The sequence below is a fragment of the Hyaena hyaena genome, unplaced genomic scaffold, assembly GCF_003009895.1.
Source record: "Hyaena hyaena isolate Hyena2069 unplaced genomic scaffold, ASM300989v1 scaffold_1059, whole genome shotgun sequence".
In the NCBI taxonomy this organism is placed as follows: Eukaryota; Metazoa; Chordata; class Mammalia; order Carnivora; family Hyaenidae; genus Hyaena; species Hyaena hyaena.
This window is the reverse complement of record NW_024081693.1, coordinates 584,511-590,018: the sequence shown is the minus strand read 5'-3', so window position 1 is coordinate 590,018 and position 5,508 is coordinate 584,511.

The following is a 5,508-nucleotide window of genomic DNA, read 5'->3' as shown; positions in this document are numbered from 1 at the left end:
CAGGATGAAATTTCATCACTTCTGTAATACTTAAAATATAATAATCTCATCAAATTTATCATCAAGATAGGTTTCAAGTTTTCATGCCATTTAAGAAACAAACTCAGCTTTCTTCTTTTTGTTATAATACAGATGTATTTGTTCCATATTTTCAAAATCCATGATTTTATGTCTCCATAAAATCAGTGGTTGACATTACCTGCCACAGTATATTCAAATAAGTTACATTTGTTCAGAACATTTCTTAAAATCAATTCCAAAGTGAATTTTTAAGAGTTACTTTCTTTATCCCCCTGGTATCTGCTTCAGCAGAAACAAAACCAAGATAGTGAAATCAACCAGGGTTTAATATAGGAGCTAAATATGTAATGGTAGGGGATTCTAAGTCTGTTTTTGAAGAGCCAAAAATTAAGTCCTCGATTAATAGAAACCTCGGGCTGCACATAGCCCCAGTCCCAGTTCCAGGAACAGCCTCAGACTGTTCAAGGCTAAAGCCACCCTTGGACCGCCCTCAGTTCAGTTAATCAAAAAAACATTCCTATGGTCTGAGTCAAGGCTGGGAACTGCAGATACAAACTACCCAATTTCTCACTGCTTGCCTGAACCCCATGTGGGCCCTTTGAACTCACCTCATAATTGGTCATTTTCAAGGGATTCTCAAAAGTCATGATTGGGTCCCACCAAAAGTAATGAACACCTCACAGATGCTGAATGGTCAAAGCTGTTACCAGGGGTGCTGCTGTACAATTGTAATTGGTGCTTATGTGATGATGCTATGTGTACTGTAACACCCCCATCCCTTACTCTTTAAAAACCTTATTTGCTATTGTTCTTCACTTCACCTTACTGCCATGACACCGGTAGGTGGGTGAGTCCCTGCTCGAGCTTGTAATAAAGACCCTTTTGTATTTGCAACAGTGCTGGCTCCTTGGAGGTCTCTGGGACTCCCGATTCAGGCACAACATTGTAAAAAGATATAAACATATTTCTATTTCCTAAAGTATTTTAATTCTTAAATATAACTTCTAAGTTTTAGATCAGGGTAACATGCATTCCAACATTTATTGGAGATTGGATAACATAACATGAGTCACTTGGAATTTGGGTACCTGGCTTTAGTTTCCTCTGCCTTACATCCAACAAAATGTCAACTCCACGAGAATAAAATTTTTACTTGTTTTGTTCAGTGATGTATCCTTAGGAACTAGAACAATTATAGGAATTTAACAAAGGTTTAACATATTACAGGAATTTAAGAAAGATTTCATGAAAAGAATAAATAAATGAAGCTTTTATTTTGCACATTAGTTTTCTATTGCTGCTATAAAAAAATCACCATATTCTTAGTGGCATAAAACAACACAAATTTATCATCATACAGTCTGGAGGTCAGATGTTTGACATGAGTCTTACTGGGTTAAAGTCAAAGTGCTAACAAGGCTTCATTCCTTATTGAGATTATAGGGAAAGTCCATTTCTGTGTCTTTCCCAGCTTTAAGGGGCTGATTGTGTTCCTTGGCTCATTGCCACCTGTCATCTCCTAGGCTATCAATGGCTGGCTGAGTCTTTCTCACATGGCATCATTCTGACAGTGACTCTTCTTCCTCTTCCTGCTCCTTTTAAAAAAGATCTTTGTGATTATATTTGGCCTACCTGAATAATCCACAATAATCTCTTTCTCTTTTTTAATATTAATGTTTATGGATTTATAGAGACAGAGAGAAAGTGTGAGAGAGGAAGGGGCAGAGAGAGAGGGAGACAGAGAAACCGAAGAAGGCTCTGCAATGTTAGTGCAGAGCTCCATGTATGGATTGAACTCCAGGTTGTGAGATCATGACCTGAGCCAAATCGAAGACTTGGACATTTAATTGATTGAGCCACCCAGGTGCCCCATAATCTCCATCTCTTGAAACTAAAAGACTAGCCCCTCTAATCCATATGCAATTTTAACTCCCACTTGCCATCTATTGAACATCTACTTACAAATTCCAGAGATTAGGATGTAAACATCTTTGGGTAATAATTTATTTGCCTACAATTTGTCACTCAACATTTCTGCAATATTAAATAAATTATTTAACCTCATTGTACTAGTTTCCATGTCTATTAAACATAAATCATGAGTTCCGATTTTTTCAGTTTGTTTTATTGAATTATTACATGTGAAATTCTTAGAGTAGTATCTAGTACATTGCATCACAAAGTCAATATAGTTCTTATTATAAGTGGGTCTTGTGAGTTTATGTCTTTTGATATGCTAATCCAGACTCACACCTTCTTACCACCTCTTTGGGATTTTGTATTAAGAAAAAGACAGGGCCAGATGTCCAGTTAAGCCTTTACAAACTTTTAAATGCCAAGCAAGAGAACTCATGTTGTTTGTCCTTGGATTGTGCATTTTATTTTTTCATATATCAAGTGAATCATTTGTTTAAGAGCATCATGACATTTATTAATTATCCAAGCTGAATTCTCATTTTCAGTAAATGGCACCTTACACAGTGGGACCATGTCAAACAGGAGCCTTGACTGGGGAACAAATGTCAGTGTGGTGAGGAGCCTGCTGAGTGTTTAATAACTACAAATGAAGTGTGCTGTTAGTGTTACCAACCATCGTTCCATCACCCAGTAGGTTTCCTTTGTAAGTAAAGATAAAATGACTTGGACAATCTGTACCGAATCCATCAACTTTAACTGTAAAAGCACTAGGCAAGGCAAGCTTTCTTCAAATGGACTGGATGCTGGAGAGGGAAGAAGAGCAAGGTCATTATCAAATAAGAAATGAAAGATTCTCAGTTTAATCAATTACTATACAATAATATGGCTTTGGGAAAGGAACTTTGAAAAATGACCATTCTCATAAGCTATTTTTGAGTCCTACTCATTTTTTGTATATGGTAGAGATAAGGAGTTAAAAAGTTGTGCACATCTACTATAGTTATTTGTGTTTTATAGCAGTGAAGGAGACAATGAAAAACTTTACAATTCTCAAAGAAGAGTTTGATGATTTTAATGTGCCTGTAGGTTTCCCAAGGATAAAGAATATAAAGAAAATGAGCACATTGTAAATAATAAAAAGGTAGTATGTTATTACCATGGCTAGAGGTCTTTCTTCCAGCAAAATTTTCTAATATTTTTGACATTGTCCTGAATAAGGGCTCAAAAAAACCCCAAAAACCAAAAACCAAAAAATGGCAGTCCTTAGAAAGAATTGTGGGTGAGTTGGGAAAATATTGGATTAAACATGAAAATTACATAAACATTTTACTAAGCATAAATTATGAGCTATTTGCTTAATATGATCTTCCTCAATTCTTGCAACAGTCTTGTTCAGTAGGTAATATTGTAACATATTTAATGTTGGTGAAATTGAAGCTCAGCAGATTTAAGGGAATTCAGGTTCTACTGAAGCAAGAGAGATCAAACCCATGGCCTTTCATGACACCACTGTGGCCCAGCTGTATATTCTTCAAGATAAGTATAGGTCAGTATGAGCACATTTGATCTGTTAGTAGAGGCTGGCTATACTATCCCTGGCTGTAGACATAAAAGGAAAAAAATCTATCAAGGTATATTCCATGGACAGAGCTGCATGTACTTGGAGAACTTCTATGATAACAATAAAAAATCACTTGGGGAAGCCAGTGAGGAGGAAGAGGAAGAGGAAGAGGAGGAGGATGGGAGTCCAGAAGAGGGGGATATCCTGATATCTTGAAATTAGTACATGAGGAATGTCATTGGCTCAGCTGGCACTGACTCAATCCTAAAAGGCCCATCATCTGAGCTTCTCTTACTCCCTCATTCTGCTATCTGAGATGTTAAATCATCCTTCCTAGGGTGCTGGATCCTCTGTAACAACCTATAGAGCTTCATAGCTATTCTCTTCATATTGGCTACATTAAAGCTAACATGCAGTTGAGGAACCAGCAGGTCTGGATTTGGATTCTCAACCTTCTCTTCTTTCTGAATAACCTGGACATTGTGCCTAACTTCCCTGAATAAATGTCAGTGCTTCTATTTTTGTAAAGTGGATAGAACTACTTCTGATGGTATGACTCTGAACACTAAATAAAGCAATGTCCCTCTGCCTAATGAAAAGTAGCACACGCTCACTATTGTATGAGGATTAGAGTTTTTTTCCCTTGTACCAGCAGAATTTTTCTATTAATGTAGTTGTTTTCAACTCAGGTGAAAGTGAGAGAGTGGTCTGTTCTCTTGCAGCCGAAATAACTTGCAAGTTATATCACTTCACTTTTGGAGCTCATAACAGATTCTACCGTCTTTTAAAATAAATGACAGCAATATGTAATTAATTTTTTAAAATTTATTTATTTTTGAGAGAGAGATGGAGTGTGAGCAGGGGAGGAACAGAGAGAGACACAGAATCTGAAACAGACTCCAGGCTCTCAGCTGTCAGCACAGAGACCAACACCAGGCTTGAACTCACCAACTGAAAGATCATGACTTGATCTGAAGTCAGATGCTTAACCGACTGAGCCTCCCAAGGTGCTGCCGCCCCTCCCCCTTTTTAAATTAAAATTTAAAAGCAATATATAAATAACCTTATTTAACTTTAGCAGTAGCAAGGCGCTAGTACCAGGGACAAAAGGAGTGCTTGAAAACATAGGGCAACCATGAAATATATGTGTAAACAAGTGGAGTGCCAAAATTTGATCTATCTGCTTTTCTTTTTAATTCTATTAAAGTGTCCTCTTTTCAATATCCTTTCGAAACTGTTAAGACATTTTAATAAAGGAGAACATTTTATGGAAGAATATGTTTAGAAAAAATAATACACATTTTTATATACTCGTGGGTCTAATACTATAGTGACTATAATTAATATGATTAATTTAAGAAAATAAGTATAAAGTTTCTGAGCAATGAGGAATGCTACACTTCAGGAGGCTACCTCAAGTCAGAAGGTTCTACTCTTTCCTTAAAAGAGCACAAGAAGATCTGCAAACTTGATAAGCATCTAAGAGCCCAATAAGATCTACAATCTTGATACTATTTATACTTAAAGACATGGCAGTAGCTTGCCATTTTCTTCCCTGATGAATCTATACCATAATACGTACATCAGGCTTTCTTCTGAAATTAGTTCTACAAAAACCCAGCTTTCTGTCAAAATTGTAGCTGAATACAAATTAGAATCTTTCTTTGTCATCACTTCGAAGAACCTACTTATTAGCATTAATGACTATGTTTGCTTTTACATATTTTGACATCAGTTTATTAGAATAAGAAGGGAAAAAAATGGGGTCCAAGTCACTTAAAACCAATAACAGTTCAGCTATATTGTCAAATTTCAAAAACTTAACGCTTTATTTTTTTTAATTTAACATATTAGCTGTTTTTTTTTAAATTTATTTACTTTTGAGAGAGATAGAGACAGTGAACAGGGGAGGAGCAGAAAGAGAGAGGGAGACACAGAATCCAAAGCAGGCTCCAGACTCCGAGCTGTCAGCACAGAGCTGGACATATGGCTCGAACTCACAAACCGTG